The sequence below is a fragment of the Eschrichtius robustus genome, chromosome 6 (assembly GCF_028021215.1).
Source record: "Eschrichtius robustus isolate mEscRob2 chromosome 6, mEscRob2.pri, whole genome shotgun sequence".
In the NCBI taxonomy this organism is placed as follows: domain Eukaryota; kingdom Metazoa; phylum Chordata; class Mammalia; order Artiodactyla; family Eschrichtiidae; genus Eschrichtius; species Eschrichtius robustus.
Window position 1 is genome coordinate 82,546,123 of NC_090829.1, and position 20,805 is coordinate 82,566,927.

A 20,805-nucleotide genomic window follows, 5' to 3' on the forward strand; every position below is an offset into this window, starting at 1 on the left:
AGATATGGGGATGTATGTATATGTGTAGCTAATTCACTTTGTTATACAGCAGAAACTAACACACCACTGTAAAGCAATTATATTCCAATAAAGATGTTTAAATAAATAAATAAATAAATAAATAGTGCTGGTAGCCTAATGTAGTAGCATAATGGTTCAAGCATGGATTTTGGAGCCATCTGCCACTAATTTATTCACCGAGTAAATTTAGGTAAATTCTTTAAATGTTCTCTTTCATTGTCTTCCTAATATGGACAATATACGATGAAAGATCTCCCTGCTCCACTTCCTAGTGCTGCCCTACATCCCTATCCAGACACAGCAACTAGCTATGCATGATTCTAATCCTTTCTTTAATTTGAGGTGTAGACAAAGCATTGTACTAATAGTTTGGATACCTGACCATAAATCCTAGTCCTCTATTTACTAGTACATGAGTACTAGGGCAGGTTTTCTCAACTTCTGGATTAGACTGGATTGCATCTGATTGGATTAGAGTAGATCAATGATTTTCAAACACATTTCTGAAAATCCAAGGAGTTTATTGGTGGTGACTTGATGACTGCTGTAAGAGGTGGGGTTGGGGGCAAGGAGGAAGCCTGGAAAAGGAGTTCCAGACTTCAACACTTGTTTTGTCTGCCAGTGATGAAAGCCCACAGAGTTGTTGCCATCATGTTGCCAGTGCTATCAAGAGGAAGCAAGACATGGTGGGAGGGGAGTGCATTTCAAAGTCCATCTCATTTGATAAACTGTTCTCCAGGTGTGGTCATTCACCGAATTACTTGTATCCTAAGCTCCTCTGTTTCATAAGAAGGCCCTACTAACACCTTACATGCAGCCCCTTCCTCCAGTGTGGTTGGGTGGATGAAGCACTGTAAAAGTATTAGGCAAAGAAGAAAAGTAGACGAATGAATGTTTGTCCTTCATTTTTCTATCAGGTCATGCATTCTGCCTTTGCTAAACAAAAATGAACAAGCAAAAAGCCTATCAGAATGCACTGTTTCTAAGGGAGTTAATCTTTGTTCCCTTCTCCCCCCCCCCCCCCAAGAACCATGTTACTCAGCTTTATCCTTGCTTTGCATATTTTGCCTCTTCTTGCTAGTCTCTGCTCCCTCCTGCCACACATACACACACACCATGGAGCAACTCCCTATAGGTTTCCTTCTGTCCCTTGTTCAGATGCTGGGCTGAAGTTCAGGAATAAGAGCTTTGTTGATTTCGGAATTTCTATGCTGGGAACTCATTAATATTGACAGTTCTCTGAGAAACGATGCTGATAAACATGGTCTGGAAGCAGGATGTATTCTACTTGCTATAGAGTTAGAGTAGCATCATTATGAGGTAAATTGTAAACTATTGCTAAACTGCATATATGTAAATAAATGATCCGTAGTACCCAGTTGCATCCCTAAGAAGTGTGCATGCTTTCTTCATTGGATTTTCTCATATAATGCTAACTACTGTCCTTCGACTAAAGCTGAATTCAGGATTCTTTTCAATATGTGACCCTGACAAAGTTTCTCTTTTGCTAGATTTCCTTCAGACCCAAGTGCCTTTAGGCTGACTGTTAGTCCAGATGATTGTGCAGGCTGAGACGAGGCCCATGATCTCCTGCATATCTTAATAGGGTGGTTGCTCGTGGAGCAGAATGATTGGCATACAGCAATTCCTGAACGACTGCAACTAGGACCTCTGAACACATTTACCATCTGTTGAACAGGGATAGTATTTCAGGACAGCAGAATGTATTTAATAACTTCTTCAAGGTTCTTTCTTGATTTCCCGGGACGATCACTGAAAATATTGAATAAAATTGGTCCTTAGGTAGGGCTGCATCAATTCCATGACAGTAAGCCATATTATCCTTAGAAATGAACATCCTGTGGAAGTCTGTGGTACTTATTTAAAAACTGATGAATCTGGTTTTAATATGAAGATGAGGGTCGTCAGATATTTTTCTTGTTTCTGTCATTAAGTAACTAAAGTATACTTTGTTGTCTCAGGGGTTAACTGATGATTTTTTACAGTATCTTGTTAAAAATATATTAGCCACAACTGCATCCTGTGTCAGTTGTAGTAAGGAGCTTGGGAATTTAATTTTCTCTTCTTTCCTTTTGGAAACATGAAATATTGAAAAACATGTTGGAATACTAATACTAGTAGGTGCTACATTTTCTTGTGGAAGCATCCCAGCAGATAGAGAAATTTCACCCATCTTTTTGACTCTGATCTCAACGGTGACTTCTTTGAGGCACTCGGCAAGATTTTTATTTTAAAGCCATCTTTCATCATTGTCCAGACCCTACATGGTTAATCCTTGTGGGAGGAGTCTTTAAGCATTATTAATGTCTCTTCTAAGTATCCGATCAATCTGAAGATTGGAAAAATATCTCCATCTACAGCAAATTTGAGGGCATTATCTTTAAATTCAGAGAGTAATGTGACCAGAGGGATGGTACTTTGGTGGGTTTCTGTACACGTTTACAATGGGTTTTAACATACTCGTTTCCAGAAATGAGTTATATAGGCATTTTCACAACATTTCAGAAAATCTTAAGCAGCTGCTTTCCAGTTTTATTTAGTCTTAAGGATATGCTCGCGTTGTAGGCAATTCAGAAATAACTGCCTGAAGCTAGTGCAGGAAGTCCCTGGGATCATCAAACGAAGAGCAAGGTGGAGAAATGTGAATTAACAGAGCCTCTCAAAGAATGCTGTCAGGTGTATTGAAGGACCTTGGACGTGGGGGTCCGCTTGGAATATTTAGAATAACTAGGTGTTTGTATGAGTGCATAATCATGATCATGTGACTGACTGAACATAAAATGAAAATACGCGGTTAGAGAGATCATCACCCATTTCGCCAGTGTTAGCAAAGAGGTTTCTAATGTGAAGCTTCAAATGGAATGGCTAAGGGAAGCTGTGCTTTATAGAGCATTTTGTTTGGCCCTCTCTTTGGGTGATGATCCTCTCCCAATAATGTGACTATTAGGACTCTTTCTAGAATAATGCACATTTATAATATGAGAGACCAAGAGCCCTATAGGTTTGTGGTACAGAAGATATGAAACATTTGGACTCATATTCATGGTGTTGGCAAGGTTTTGCTTGTAAGAAAGGAAAGGGTACATCAGGAGGCAAAGCAGATAGAGGCCTCAATTTCTACTGGATTCTTTCCAAAGAAATGCTCTGGGTCAGTGGTTTTAGGAAGCCACTGTGGGTTGAAGGTCTTGTTAACACGAAACATGAATCATCTTCTCTCTTGGCCTTTATTCATTACCAACTTATAGACCACATAATCTGCATCTTAATCGCAAAGTCTGCATTCTAACTTCCATGTCACCAGATAGAATATATGCAATCCAAATGTAGATTTCCAGCTAAGACATTGTCTAGGATTGTTGCAACCTAGGACTTAAAAATACTATCAAGGTTCTGCATTGAAAATAGAAGCATTCAAGCCGAGAGTCTTTCTAAGCAGCAGTAGACTGACCCTGACATGTTGTACATAGATTCACACACCTATCTTTACATATACCTTAAGGGATATCATAGAACCTCTTAAAGTTTACTGTAATTTTTTCCCCAGGATCTACAGGTGTCTGTGTGCTATTTTATTGATCCCACATTGAGGCTATAGACTAGAAATTTAGAGTTTATACTGCACATTTCACAAATGTTAAACACAATTTCTGATAATAAAGAACATGTCTTATGGAGGTTCTCCTGAAGCAGAAAGATTTTATTTAGTTTTTGTTTTTAAATATTTTCAAAAACACATTCCTGACCTGGATTCCAGTTAAGTCAAAGATTTTTTCCAAGACCTATATGATATACAACTCAAAATTACTGTTTTAGAGCCCACCTTGAAGCTTCTTTCCAACCTGGAAAGTGAGATAGCAATTCCTTGTCTCTTGGATTAATTTCTGAAGTAAAGATTTACAGCCTTTCCAAAGAAATCAGTCAAGGTTCTAATTCTCGTCTTCCTGACGTATTAGGTAAAAAGGAAGGTGATCAGCTGACTAATGAAAGGAAGGTAAGGGTGGCAGAGGGGGTATAGGGGACACCCTCCCCCATCCCAGTTAGCCTACATGTCAGATATGTCACAGCTAGTCAAATCTTTCTCTAAAGACCCTCTCCAACCCAGAATCAGAGAAGGATATGTTTCCTTCTGGTTCTGTTAAAAATAAAATAGAGGTAGTGAAGAAGGAAAAAATGCTATTGGGTGAGAGCCTGAGAGTTGACTCTCCTCCATTTTTCTGAATTACTCCACACTTAGGAAGGAGATTCATAGAAAGGTCTCCAACTGACTGCATTTTCCTCATGCCCCCACCCCAAGTGAGTGAGAGTTTACAAAAGGGAAAGATAACTGGCCTCAAGAACTAGATGGTTTCCTTTCATGTAAACACTTACAAAGAAGCCTTGTGGTGTTTGGAGTCACCTCCTGTATATTTGTAGTTTATGAGACAAATCCTCCTCAGGGAATTTTCTTCACTGGATTGCATTATGAGGATAGGAATTAGTCTCATGTTCTCTCTCTTAACACCGAAGTGTCCCCACAGTGGTAGTTATGAAAACAGCACTACTTAATAGTTTTTTTGATCAGGTGATCCAAGGGGAGCCCCGGGTGCATATTGCTTGACTTTGTTATTTTCAAACCCTTAGGCAAGAAGTCATTTGCTTCAGCATTTAGGCAAGAGCATGCTAAATGTGGAGTACAGAGTGGAAATCCCAATTTGTCAATTCAGATGGCATCCACCTAGAGAAAATATTAGAATACTTTAATCTATCTGAAGGCATTTAAGCAAGGTACATAACCAGAGTGATGCTTTATATTTCTTCCTTCTCAGGAGAAGTTTGAGGTCCATTAAATAGACCCTGAGTAGAAATCGGAATCCCTTTTAAAAGAAAATGCACTTAGGGAGGTGGAGGAATTATACACGGAAGAATTGGGGACATGGAGAAGCTGCTTCTTCCTATGTGTGTTTCCTGATTCTTCAACCTGGCTTAACTCCTTTCTTCTCTTGTACGTAGTGATTGTCTGTATTTGTACACGCTCTGACCTCTGCTTAGAGTGTATCCCCTCGATAACTCCTAGACATCTTGTGGGTCTTTCTTTTTAGTTAGAGAAGCTTACCCTGACTCTATACCATTCAAATAATGTCCTCCACTGCTATTCTTTTAATTCATTTCCTTTGAACACTTAGGACTTTGTGATTTTACATGTATCTGTGTGCTTATTGGCTTGATACTTGTTTTTTAAACCAGACTATCTGCAATGAGAAGACAAGAACCATCACACACACACCCTGCCCCGTTATCTCTAGTGCATAGCACAGGCTTACCTCCTTTTTGATGATAATATTCAATATTATTTATAACAAATAATATACAATGCTGTTTATAAAAATAATATGTGATATTATTTACAACAACTAAATGTAATATACCTTTACTACCCTTAATTGAATTTAGTATATAATATAAGCTACCTACACACATAATTTTTAAAAAGTCAGTGATTAACTATAATAGAAAAAAGATGTAATTAATTGCAATAAAATGCCATGTATTTCAATATGTAACTGCTCAGGCATGACTTCGTGAGGAGACGTGATAAAGTAGCACACATACATGTATGCGTGGCATCACTGGGCCATGGCACACACAGTAGGATGCACCATGTTGTTTTGTTGACTCAAATGCCATGGCATTGGCTTTGATGATGGGATTTTCCAAAATAGTGACCATATATTGGTGAATTCTCAATCAAATTGTATAAAATATTTATTTGATTAATATATTTGCACTCAGGGGATTCAGTATCTATTAAAACTGTGTAAATCACTCCTTGTACAATGTATACAATATGGAGATAGGTTCTAACCTCAATTATAAACCAGTTTCTTAGCCACATGAGGGTGCAGCGGGATATTTATTTGAAAGTCATGCCGGATTGGGACAGTTCTTCTTTGAGACTGTCCTAAATGTTGTATGTCCGGTGTCTCTGGATACTTATACAGTAAATACCAGGAGTTCCTCCAGTTTCTGTGACAACCAAAAACTACCCCAGCTAAATTCTAAAGTTTCCCATGATACCTGCAAAGCACCACTACTTTCAAGAAACTCTGGTCATGCCTATTATAGTTGCTCCAAATGTATTGAATAAATGGATATATTTGTACCTCTGTTACTGTTTCTTTTCAGCATATTTGTTTTTCTTTTATGAAGACTTCTGACTCTACACCTAGTATTGTACCTTGATTATGGAAAATGCTTAATTATGTATTTAACTGAACAAAAAGGTGAGTAATAAAGTTTTCCACGTGTAGAGGCTAATTGTCAGGGTCCCTCTTTGCTGTTACCTCCCATAGAGCTACATTTTTCCGTCTGCTTCAGGACCTTCTAGTTATTTCACTTGGCTTCCAGTAGGGACACTAGTGAGGGGAAATGTTACCAAATTTTTGTCTGACCCACCATTGTTGTCTACCATGTGCTGATGATCACTACTTTCATTAAGAAGCCAGAGGACAAATTTAATGAAAAAGTCTACCTGTGAGGTCTTAGACCTTCCTCATACGTTTTCATCCTATCATTGAACATTTTTCCACATTTGAACATTATTCTCTTCAAAATAATGATTTTCATGTCAGTGAATCCTGACACACAGAAAAAACTTTACCAGGAAAAGATTGTGAGTGATAGTAATAAGACAGAGGCCATAAGAAAAGTTTTTTTTTGATTATTTTTCTGTATCTATATTGATGACTTTATAATTTATTATGATAGTAGTATGTTAGTGTTTGAAGTAAAATTTTAAAAGGAATTCAAGTAGTTTTTGCTCACGCCAAAGCACTGGGCTAGCAGTGAGAAATCCTTTACTTTGTAATGACTTTAGGTACTGTGCTGTCTCAAACCAGACAGTTAACCTATTTCTTGCAAATGATCTTTCTCTTGTGAGGTTGAATTAATGCTTGTAAACAGTGCTGAGAATGAGCTATTTCAATAGAAGATGTTTCAGAAATGCAAAATGTTACTGTTACAATTTGTGCTTACGTAGATACATCTTTACTTTCAGCGCTGGGCCATGATTGTTCAGGGATGGCTAAACCTCAGACTGAAAGTTTAGATAATGAGACGAGGTATTTTCACAGTTTCTTGCATCTCATTCTCAAAATATTCAACCCCAATGCAAATACAAATAGTGTAGCAGATATATATACTGTCGCCTGATTTGCAGCAGGAGCTATTGGCAGATGGCAGGGACAGAACTGCCTGTTCTGTTCTCTCTCTGGCTACCTGGTGAGCAGAGTCCCAATTCTATAAAGCCTTACATATACAAAATCAAAACAACAAGTTAAATCCACTTAAATCAGATTGCTTTTAAAATTTAGGGTTTTTTACATCCATGAAAATAGTGAAACTTTATTTCTTCTCTAATCCTTTTATAGCACCTGCTCCCTTTATTACTCGTCATTTATCATGGCACTTCATCATATCTCTCTTGTGTTGTTACCTGTTTGATGGGCATATATCTTGTCTTTCTAATTAGATTACAAACTCTCATGAGATAATGATAATCTTTTCTTAAAAAACAATAAAGGGAATTCTTCTCACTATCCAGCTTGCTTTCTGGCCTACAGTAGATAATCCATATATAGTTATTACATAACAAAATAATAAAATAAAAATCTTATGTTGAACAGCAATACAATTGCTTTCCCACACCAAAATTTACTGAGTAATTCCCATTTGAGTAAAATCTTCATAGGTATCGTCTTCTTTTACCATACCTTACTTTCAGATGAAACATAGATTTCAAAAAATAATTGAAATCACAGCTAATCACTTCAGATAATGCTAAGGTTTCCATCTTGGTATTCTTTATTCATTTGAGAGGTTGTTATATTTCAGGAGAAACATGTTGTTTTGGAAAATTGTTTTTCACGACCCTCCTCTTTCTTGCACACTGGACTCTGAAACACCAAAGTCATATATTCTCTTCTTTTAGCAGCAGAATTCCTTGCAGAGAGAAGAATCTCAAAATGTTTAATATAGTGCTGTGTTTCATACCCCTAAATTGTTATATATATATATATATATAAACACACACACACGTATGTATATACATGTGGATGTATGCTAACATTTTCCTTCAAATAACAGTAAAATCAATAGAGTGTACAAATCTAGGGCTGAAAAAGAAAATCTCAATATCAGTCTCTCCCCTTTAATCTGGTTGGGTGTAAGCCGTCTATCTCAGCTTAATTATCTATCTGACTGCCTGGACAGACTGAATGGACAGCAGAATATGTTTCACATTACTCTGCTTTTATAGGTATCACTATAATTATATGGCTACCACACTATACTAGACATCAGCAATTTCTGAAGTGTGTCTCAAACAACGCTCTTTGTGTAGGAGGTTAATAGGTATTACTAGGAGAACTACTTTCATGGTCAAAGACATTTGGAATAATTCTGGGCTTTGGGCTCAGCTAAATGTTAAATAGTTTCCTTAGAGGGAGGCTTCTTTGAGCCTATAATAATGTACTGTTTAAACCTCCAATGGGACCATGTATTATACCATATTTCCCCAAATTATTTAACCACAGGAAACTTTACCAAAGCATCCTGTGGAACTGATGTTTCTTAGAACAAACTTTAAGAAATATTTTAATAGATTAATTATGGATTACTTCTTTCCAATTACATTTTGCTAAATCTAACCAAAGAAATTCTACACACGTGGTTCGTTTTAAAAATTTTTATTTTTGTACACATCTTTATTGATATCTATTTCACATATCTCACAATTCACCCATTTAAAGTATGCAGTTCACTGGTTTTTAGTACAAACATGGTTCCTAATTGCAAAGCAACCAGAAAATACATACTTTTATTTTAGATGAACCAGAAGAACTGCCAACCTTGGATAACTATAGAATTTGTCCTTTTGCCATGAGAATGATCATTCACCTTCCACCTTTCTTAAAAAAGTCCATGTTATCATCCTTAAAAAAAAAATCTTAAGTCATTTTTTTTAAAAATTATTTTTTTATTTATTTCTAGCTGTGTTGAGTCTTCGTTTCTGCACGAGGGCTTTCTCTAGTTGCGGCAAGCGGGGGCCACTCTTCATTGCGGTGCGCGGGCCTCTCACTATCGCGGCCTCTCTTGTTGCGGGGCACAGGCTCCAGACGCGCAGGCTCAGTAATTGTGGCTCACGGGCCCAGTTGCTCCGCGGCATGTGGGATCTTCCCAGACCAGGGCTCGAACCCGTGTCCCCTGCATCGGCAGGCGGATTCTCAACCACTGCGCCACCACGGAAGCCCTTAAGTCATTTTTAAGGGGTTCTAAATAGCAAAGAGGTAACCATTTCTCCTTCTTTTCCCTTATATTTCCTGCATTGGTAAGTGCGACAGAGTGAACCTAATTTAATGCTCTAGGCCAGGATCTTGCAGAATCTCATAGTCTTTCATGATAAGCAGTAATTTTCAGTTAACTTGGGATGTACCCCTATAAGGTTTAAGGGCTTAGCTGAATCAGTGTTGTTCCTACACTACATCCTGAAGTATGTAGTTTAGATTAAAAAGCCCTATATCAGCTTATTTTCCTGTTATTTTCCTCGTTCCATAAACCAGTGAAGAATGAGAAATTGTATTATCTCCTGGGAAGCAGATCAAGGCTGCTTTTTATACAAAAATTATCAGTTTTGAATGGAGGAAGAGAACCAACATGTGTTGATTACATACTGTGTGATCATCACATGCAATCTTCAGAACAAACCTATAAGACTGTTATGAATGTGTTGAAATTTTATGTGAGGAAACCACACTTCCCTCCCCACCCCAAGAGGTAGCAAATGGCAGAAATGTTAATTCAGGTATGTCAGATTCCAAAGTTTAGCCTCTTTTCTTTTTATTATATTGCTTTCCAAACAAAGGCTACAGTCTTGTAAAGAGATAATCCACCGCCTTCATTCACCTCTTTTCTTTAAAATAAAGGTTCATTGGAATTCAACTTTAAAAGTATCTTTACCATATCTACATTTTTAATGTAACACATGCATGGTTAGGGTTATCTACATCTTCAAGTGCCAAAATAATGTAGCTAAAGCAAAGAGGAAATATATATATTTTAAGTCAAATATCAAGAGGCCTGTGCTGGAGAATATGGAGACTAATATCTCTGCAATTCTCCTAGCCTTTCCCTCATGTTATTTGTCTTCAGGTTTACCGAAATGGCTATGGTATTTTCATGCATCATATTCATGTTCGAAGTAGATGAAGGCAATGGTGGAGAAAGGGTAGGGTGAGAGATGTCAGTGCAAATGATACCCATCCCTTCTATCAGCAAAAGCAAAAGCCTTTCTAGCGTCCACAGTAGATACCTGCTTCCTTCTCTGTGCCTGGAATTGTGTCATATGGCCACACTAGAGAGTTAGAAAGTGAGACTTTACCCTGGCAGGCAAATAGCTGCCCTGAGCATAATCAAGGTTTTGATAGGAGGAAGAGAGAATAGATATTGGGCAGGTTACTAATAGTGTCTGCTACAGTCTGCCACATACTGCCTTATCAGTTTCAATCCACATTTCTGCTTCACTTTTATTAAGCTTATTGATTGGTTGTGACGAATCATCCTTCACTACTTCAAGGTTTGTGGAGATGGATTGTTTCTAATATAATAGGAAGGTAGGATTTTTTTTTTTCATTAATACTAACTTTAAACATAATTCTAAATACAGATAACATTTAAATTGCATTATGTTTTATGTTCTAACAATGTGAAATGTCCTGGATATATGCTCAGGATGTGTCAACACTTTCTTACAAAGAAAAATGTGAGAAATAGCATTTCTTACTAGTAGAGCACTTTGTTCTGGGTGAAATCTGTGAGGTGATACTAGGGCCTGGGAATAGGGCTTCAGAGGTTTTAGAAGACAATCTGAAAATACCTGTTAAAACTTAACATGCACATACTCTTTGACTCAACAATTTTACTTCTACAAGTTTATTCTTAAATATCTATTTGCAAGAAATTGCAAAGAACACATAGAAGAATATTTTTTGTAATAGTGAAAAACTGAAAACTCCCAAAGCCATTGTCCATTAACATTTTATATATATCTGTACTGCCTCCATTTTTACAGTGAATATGACTTATGTTCACAATAAAACAAAACAACAAAATGAAAATAAAAGCATTGTAAAATAGTATAGGACATCAATTTGTTTATTTTATCCTAAAAATATCCCTTTTTTGTTGTTAGTTAGGAGTAAAGGTGGGAAGTCGATGGCCAGTTTTTTACTAAGCCCATCCAGGTCTCAAATGATGTATTTTGGAATCGCTTTTAAGAAAATATATATAGCTTGACAAATTGTTATTATTATTTGAGGAGGGGAAAGCTGTCCTTTCAGTAAGCTAGTGGCAAGAAGTAAAGCTAGTGGCAGCAGAAAACTCATTGGCTTTGGAGTAACATGGACCTGGATTTTAATTCCAGACCCAGGGTTACTAGAAGTGTGGCCTTGGGAAACACCCTTAACCTCATTGAAATTCAGTTTCCTTATCAATTTTAAGCATGAAGAGAAATGGCTCTAATGAGAACATGGGCTAGGGCTACCATGACAAAATAAAACAGACTGTGTGGCTTAAGCAGAAAATTATTTTCTTACAGTTCTGGAGGTTGGAAATCCAAGGTCAAGATGTTGGCAGGGTTGGTTTCTTTTGAGCCCTCTCTTCTTGACTTGCCAATGACCGCCTTCACTCTATGTCCTCACATGGCCTTTTCTAGGTGTACAAGCATGCCAGTGTTTCTTCCTCTTCTTATAAGGACACTAGTCATTGGATTGGGGCCCCACTCCATGACCTCATTTAACTTTTAAAGGCTCTATCTCCAAATACAGTCACATTGGGGAATAGGGCTTTCAACATGTGAATTTTGTAGAGAGACACAGTTTAGTCCATAACAATGGGAAAGCTGGAGGACTTTTTGTTATATAAGAGAAACTGAGTTCCCCCTTTTCTCCCGTCTAGTTTCAGTCTTCAAAAATTAAAAAAGAGGGATTTTATTACTACCTTAGAACAAGGCTAGAACAGATAAAGCTGATTAATTTATAGGTGCCCTGGTCCTTAGTGTATGTTTGTGTATATATATATATATATATGTGTATGTGTGTGTGTGTGTGTGTGTGTGTGTGTGTGTGTGTGTGATGTATCATATATATATATATGATAACCAAAACATTTTGGGTGATTTGGATTTCTTTTAGTTGACTTGAATGTATAGATCACCCATATCAGAAAGTATCTCTGAATTACACACCAATATGGTCCAAGAGCATTTCTTTTAATATTACCTGGGTTAGATTTAGACATTGTCTTTCGAGAACAATAGAACCCTTGATACCCCTTTGTAAACTTTGAAGAAACTGTTTCCACTCTCTGAGACAAGGGCAGATGAAATCTAGGGCCCTTATACTGACTGTGACACTATCAAAACCCCTACAACAGAAGTGAGGATTTTTTTTTTTTTTTTTGCCAGATCAAAACATGCTTTTAACCCTTAAAGCTTGGTCACAGAGTCCCTTCCCATCACACCTCTCCTCCCCTTTCCTTTTGCCTTTACACAGCTCTCTGTACTGCCTCACCTCCTTCCAACCTCTCTGCTTAAACACTTGGGAAACCTTTTGCCCTTATAAGCAGAATTTCCCATATTATCAACCTTTTAACAGAATTATTTGTATACCTGCATCTCCATGCTTGAATCTAGGCACTCCTTGGAGTACAAAGTTTACCCTGAACCCCCTTATCAGGAGTCCATGAACCATGGATGGGGTAAAGATGGATGATCATCTGGCTCAGGCTGCTGTCTCCATCCTCCTGCTGGAGGTCTTCCTTTGAGGTTCTTGCCAAATAATGATGTTACTTTCTACCCTCCTTAGCACGGCTATCCATGCATCTCCTGATGGTTTTTCTCTAGTTTTGAAGACCCTGGAATCAGACCCACTATTTTCTTCTCTATTACATTGAGGGTGTAGTCTTTACAGTACACTAGTTTACAAGACCTTGATTTTCTCAATCCTATATTCTTCACTTCATCTTCACTATAGCAACCCACTCTTAGGCCCCTTACTCAGAAACATTAATCTCTAATGTTTAACTCTTTGACTACAATCTCCTTTCATTTCTTTTTCATTCTCACTTTCATTGTCTCTCACACTTAAAAAAATTTTAAACTGAAGTACAGATGATTTACAATATTGTGTTTCCAGGTGTACAGCACCATGATTCAGTACTTTTATAGATTATACTCCATTAAAATTATTACAAAATAATGGCTGTAATGCCCTGTGCTGTACAATATATCCTTGTTGCTTATTATTTTATACATAGTAGTTTGTATACCCCTATCTTGCCACTCTCCCTTCCCTCTCCCCACTGGTAACCACTAGTTTGTTTTCTATGTCTGTGCATCGTTTTCTGTTTGCTATGTACATTTGTTTTATTTTTTTAGATTTCACATATAAGTGGTATCATTCAGTATTCATCTTTCTCTGACTTATTTCAATAAGCATGGTGTTCTCCAGGTCCATCCATATTGCTGCAAATGGCAGAATGTTATGGCTGGGTAATATTCCATTGTGTGTGTGTGTATGTGTGTGTATATATACACACACATACACACACACGCCACATCTTTTTCCATTCATCTGTTGAGGGACACTTGAATTGCTTCCATATCTTGGCTCTTGTAAATAGTGCTGCTATGAACATTGTGGTGCATGTATCCTTTTGAATTAGTATTCTCATTTTCTTCAGATACATACCTAGGAGTGGAATTGATGGATCAAATGGTAGATCTATTTTTAGGTTTTTGAGGAACCTCTATACTGTTTTCCATAGAGGCTGCACCAATTTACATTTCCACCAACAGTTTACTAGGGTTCCCTTTTCTCCACATCCTCACCAATGTTTGTTATATGTAGACTTTTTGATGATTTCACCTCACACCTGTCAGAATGGCTATCTCATTGTAGTTTTGATTTGCATTTCTCTAATAATTAACGATGTTGAGCATCTTTTCATGTGCCTGTTAGCCATTGTTATATCTTCTTTGGAAAAATGTCTGTTCAGGTCTTCTGCTCATTTTTTTTGATTGGGTTGTCTGTTTGTTTTGATACTGAGTTGTATGAGCTGTTGATGTATTTTTAATGTTAACTCCTTGTCAGTCATATCATTTGCAATTATTTTCTCCTTTTCCAGAGGTTGTCTTTTCACTTTGTCAATGGTTTCCTTTGCTGTGCAAAAACTTTTAAGTTTAATTAGATCCTATTTGTTTATTTTTGCTTTTATTTCTTTTGCCTTAGGAGACAGATCCAAAAAAAATATTGCTACAATTTATGTCAGAGTGTGTTCTGCATACATTCTCTTCTAGGAGTTTTATGGTTTCTGGTCTTACATTTAGGTCTTTAATCCATTTTTGGATTATTTATTATTATTATTTATTTTTGTATATGGTGTGAAGAAATGTTCTAATCTCATTGTTTTACATGTAACCGTCCAGTTTTTCTGGCACCACTTATTGAAGAGACTGTCTTTTCTGTGTTGTATGTTCTTGTTTCCTTTGTCATAGATTAATTGTCCATAGGTGTGTGGGTTTATTTCTGGGCTCTCTATTGTGTTCCATTGATCTATGTGTCTGTTTTTGTGTCAGCACCATGCTGTTTTGATGACTGTAGCTTTGTAGTATAGCCTGAAGCCTGGTAGGGTAGTACCTCCAGCTTTGTTGTTGTTGCTGTTGTTGTTGTTTTCCTCAAGCTTGCTTTGGCAATTCAGGGTCTATTGTGGTTCCTTGTAAATTTTAGGATTATTTAGTCTACTTCTGTGAAAAATGTTACGGATATTTTGATAAGGATTGGATAAATCTGTAGATTGCTTTGGGTACTCTCAGCATACAAAAGTCCAGGAACAGACAGGTTCACAGGAGAATTCTACCAAACTTATAAAGAAGAGCTAATACCTGTCCTTCTCAAACAATTCCAAAAAATTGAAGGGGATAGACCACTTCCAAATTTATTCTATGAGGGCACCATTATCCTGATACCAAAACCAGACAAGACACTACAAAAAAAGAAAATTATAGGCCCATGCCTTTGACTGTAGATGCAAAAATTCTCAACAAAATATTAGCAACAGAATCCAACACTTTACAGAAAGGATTTATTCCAGGGACATAAGAATGCTTCAATATTTGCAAATCAAACAGTGTGATACACCACATTAACAAAAGGAAGGATAAAAAAATCACATGATCATCTCAATAGACTCAGAAAAAGCATTTGACAAAATTTCACAACTATTCATGATAAAAACTCTCATTAAAGTGGGTATAGAGGGGACATATTTCAACATAATAACATTTATGGTAAACCCACTGCTAACATCATACTCAACAGTGAAAAGCTGGAAGTCTTTCCTCTAAGTTCAGGAACAAGACAAGGATGTCCACTCTTACTACTTCTATTTAACATAGTATTAGAAGTCCTAGCCACAGCAATCAGACAAGTAAAAGAAGTAAAAATCATCCAAATTGGAAGGAAAGAAATAAAATTGTCACTATTTGTAGATGACATGATGCTTTATATAGGAAACCCTAAAGTCTCCACCCAAATCTATTAGAATTAATGAAAGAACTCAGTAAAGTCTCAAGATATAACATTAATTTACAGAAATCTGCTGCTTTTCTGTACACTAGTAATGAACTATTAGAAAGAGTAAGTTCAAACAATCCTGTTACAAATCACCTCCAAAAGAATAAAATATCTAGGAAGAAACTTAACCAAGGAGGTGAAAGACCTGTAGTCTGAAAACTATAAAACACTGATGAAGGAAATTGAAGGTGATACAAAACAATGGAAAGATATCCTGTGCTCCTGGATGGAAACATTTAATATTGTTAAGATGGCCATTATCTCTCATATTTGATCTCATAGAGAGTTATAGTCCTCACTGTTCTCTCATTCTCATTATCAGTTGCCTCCTGACATTTTTAGTTCCCCTTTCCAGCTCAGCCCCTTTGAATATCTCAACTATGCTTCTTCTGGTGATGCTGGTAACCTTGCACCTTCTACTGCATCCATCTATAAAATCTTATGCCCTTAAGAATGCTACAGTTCACTGCAAAATACATTATATCGCTTTATCCTCACAACTTGTGCAGGAGAGACAAGGCAGAAGTTATTTTCCTCACTCTTCAGCTTAGGAGGTAGAATATAAGCAAGGTTAGGTGACTTATCTAAGAATACACTGGTGGTAGTATATAAAAGAGTATAGAGGAAAGCACAAATATTGGGATTCTGATTTCAGAACTTTTTCTCTGGACTAGTGGTTTTAAAGCTATAATTTTTTTTTTTTTTTTTTTACTGATTTTTATTTTTGCCCACAAATTGATGTCTTGACATATAAAATAGACAAAAATAGAGATGCTTTTATTGGAAATTAAGTCTGGAGGGTACAGAGTCCTATATGTTCAGCTTCTTCATTGCTACTCAAGTTTGTTGTCTCCTAGGAGTTTTATGGAAAGAACACATTTTGGATACAGGCATACCCTGTTTTATTCTGTTCTGCTTTATTGCTCTTCACAGTCATTGCATTTTTTTTAAAAAACAAGTTGAAGGTTTGTGGCAATAGTGGATCCAGCAAGTTTATTGGCTCCATTTTTTCAACAGCATTTGCTTACTTCATGTCTCTGTCACATTTTGGTAATTCTCACAATATTTCAAACTTTTTTCATTATTATTATATTTCTTTTGGTGATCTTTGATCAGCGATCTTTGATGTTACTATTGTAATTATTTTGGGGCACCACAAACTGCACCCATATAAGACAACAAATTGAATTGATAAATGTTGTGTGTGTTCTAAGTGCTCCATCAACCAACTGTTCCTCCATTTCTCTTCCTTTCCTTGGGCCTCCCTATTCTCTGAGACACAAGAATATTGAAATTAGGCCAATTAATATCCCTACAATGACCTCTGAGAGTTCAAGTGGAAGGAAGAGTCGCATATCTCTCACTTCAAATCAAAAGATAGAAATGATTAAGCTTAGTGAGAAAGGCATGTCAAAAGCCAAGATAGGTCAGAAGCCAAGATAGACCAAAAGCAGGGCCTCTTGTATCAGTTAGCCAAGTTCCGAATGCAAAGGAAAAGTTCTTGAAGGAAATTAAATGTGCTACTCCAGTGAACACAAAATTGGTAAGAAAGCAAAATAGCCTTATTGCTGATATGGAGAAATCTTTAGTTGTCTGGATAGAAGATCAAGCCAGACACAACATTCCTTAAGGAAAAACCAAATCCAGAGCAAGGCCCTAACTCACTTCAATTTTATGAAGGCTGAGAGAGGTGAGGAAGCTGCAAAAGAAAAGTTTGAATCTAGCAGAGCTTAGTTCATGAGGTTGAAGGAAAGATGCCATCTCCATATCATAAAAGTGCAAGGTGAAGCAGCAGGTACTGATGTAGAAGCTATAGCAAGTTATCCAGAAGATCTAGCTAAGATAATTAATTAAGGTGCCAATATTAAACAGATTTTCAGTGTAGATAGAACAGCTTAATATTGGAAGAAGATGCCATCTAAGACTTTCATAGCTAAAGAGGAGAAGTCAGTGCCTGGCTTCAAAGAACAGGCTGACTCTTTTGCTAGGGACTAATACAGCTGGTGACTTTAAGTTGAAGCCAGTGCTTATTTACCATTCCAAAAATCCTAGGGCCCTTAAGAATTATGCTAAATCTACTCTGCCTGTGCTCTATAAATGGAGCACATCTGTGTACAACATGATTTGCTGAGTATTTTCAGCCCAATGTTGAGGCCTGCTGCTTAGAAAAAAGATTCCTTTCAAAATATTTCTGCTCATTAACAATGCACCTGGTCAGCCAGCAGCTCTGATTCATGTTGTTTTCCTGCCTGGTAATACAACATCGATTTTACAGCCCATAGACCAAGGAGTAATTTCGACTTTCAAGTCTTATTTAAGAAATACATTTCCTAAGGCTATAGCTGCTGTAGTGATTCTTGTGATAGATCTTTGCAGAGTAAATTGAAAACCTTTTGGAAAAGGATTCACCATTCTAGAAGCCAGTAAGAACATTTGTGAGTTATGGGAAGTCAAAATATAAGCATTAGCAAGAGTTTGGAAGAAGTTGATTCCAACTCTCATGGATGATTTTGAAGGGTTCAAGAAAAGACTTCAGTGGGGGAAGTAACTGCAGATCTGGTGGAAATAGAAAGAGAACTAGAATTAGAAGTGGGAGCCTAAAGATGTGACTTAATTGCTGCAATCTCAGGATACAACTTTAATGGATGAGCAAAGAAGGGGGCTTCTTGAGTTGTAATGTACTCCTGGTAAAGATGCTGTGAAGACTATTGAAATGACAAAAGATTTCAAATATTATGTAAACTTAGTTGATAAAGTGGCAGAAGAATTTGAGAGGATTGACTCCATTTTGAAAGAAGTTCTAAAATGCTACCAAACAGCATTGAATGCTACAGAGAAATCATTCATGAACGGAAGAGTCAATTAATGTGGCGAACTTCATTATTATGTTATTTTAAGAAATTGCCACGGCCACTCCAACCTTCAGCAACCACCACTGTGATCAGTCAGCAGCCATCGACATAGAGGCAAGATTCTCCACCAGCAAAAATACTATGACTTGCTGAAGGCTTAGATGATGGTTAGCATTTTTTAGCAATACATTTTTTTTAATTGAGGTGTGTACATCATTTTTTAGACATAATGCTATTACATACTTTATAGACTACAGTATAGTATAAAAATAACTTTTACATGCACTGGGGAACCAAAAAACTTATGTGACTTGCTTTATTGGGATATTTGCTTGATTGCTGTGGTTTGGAATCCAATCTGCCACATTTCTGAGGTATGCCTGTAATTTATAGCCCCAAAGTAGCTTTAGTACCTGGAAGAAACATATATGTATATCCATATATAGTGATTATACAAAGCTTATTTTATCAAGGGGAAAGAAAAACATAATCTAGAGATAAATAAGAGCTCCTCTGGATGGAAAAGTAAAAAACAGTTTTGTTTCTTAGGGATTGGCCCTGGAACCTGTCTTATTTAACATTTTCATAAATGATTTGGAAAAGGGAATGCATGGTGAATTATCCAAGTTTGCAGATGACACTAAGCTCTTCCAGGTAGTAAAATGCCAAGCAGATGGAGATAAACTGCAGGGAGAATTTGCCAGCCTGCATGAGTGGGCAGAAAAGTGGTAGATGATATTCAATGTGGGCAATGAAAGGTAATTCACTTAAGAAAAAATAATAAAAGCCATACTTATAAAGAAAACTAAATTGAGTTATCTGTTTGTCTTATAAAAGATACAGATGTTTTTATAGACCATTCTTTGAGATAACCTTTGAGTATTGACAAAGAAGTGGATTGAAAATAAATACACAGAAACATTAATCTTGAATTAAATGATATTTCATAATGTGAGATACTTAGTCCATTTGTCAAACAATGCTAATTGAGTGCCCAGTATGTGTCAGGCTCTCTTCTGGGCATTGAAGTCTGTTTGGTCATTGCATCTTGAAAGAAAAACAGACCAAAATCTATAAAATATTTAGAGAAGGCCAATGAGGATAGACTATAAATTAGGTAGCAAGTATCAAAGCTTAAAAGAAACACAAATGTGTTGATCAAAATTTTTGAATGTTCTAATTCTCTTATCTCATTTGATATTACAATTACAAGGTAAAAATACAGCAATTTTTTTTTTCTAGTAGGTTCACAGATGAGGACACAGGGTAAGGTAATTTGAATGGCTTTCCTACGTTCATGAAACAGTGGAAGGTGAAGATTCAAGCATGGGTTTTTCTGACTTCAAGTTCTGTTGCTTTTCCATAGCACCACAGAGCTTCTTTAATCATCAAGAAGTGAACTGAAGAAATTTGTTATATCCAAAGGCAAAAAGATTGGAAATGTAAACAGGTTCTGAATGGATAGATAGTGGATTGTTATGTAAATCATGGATGAGGCTAATGTTAATAAAGATACAGGTAACACTGCAGTATCTCTCTCGATGTCTTTTTTTTAAAACTAGTATGTGAGTACGTGGCATTGGAGAATCATTGGTATCTTCTAGGCTGTCACCAACCATATGTAGGTCAAATAGCACTTTAGGACTCTATTATAATGGCAGAAGAAAGAGACCAACATACAGCTTAGAGTACTCAATACAGGTGTGGAACACCTGCCTATTTCCTAGGCCAGCATTCTGCATGAATGTTGCATGGTCAAAATATTGAAGCTATGCATTTTGGCCATTAATGAGTGAAGGATCCGCAGATCAGAGAAGATTGAAATCAGAAAAATCTCAGCAAATAAGGTAGATGGTGGTTAAGAATCTGGAGTTCAAAGAGAAACTTGGAGGTGTGAACCAAGAAATAACCCAACGAGACTAAAGCTGATGAGACTAAGAGGAGTAAAAAGAAGGAAAAAGAGTGATGGGATCAAGAAAGTGAATGAATAAAAATTAATATAAAATATGGCTGAGTCAATTATAGTCATATTATATTTCCTGCTGTTATTTTGGGTACTCATATCGTTAAACTTGTGAAACTATTACCCTGGAATAATTTAATGATTACTATAGTAAAATAAATTTGTACTAGGATTTCTTTTTTAGAGAGTAAACAGATGATTATAAGAAAAGTACATGTGCTCTTCACGCCCTCCAACCTTTCCCTCCATTTGAAATTGTTCTGTTACCTTGACCACTTATAAG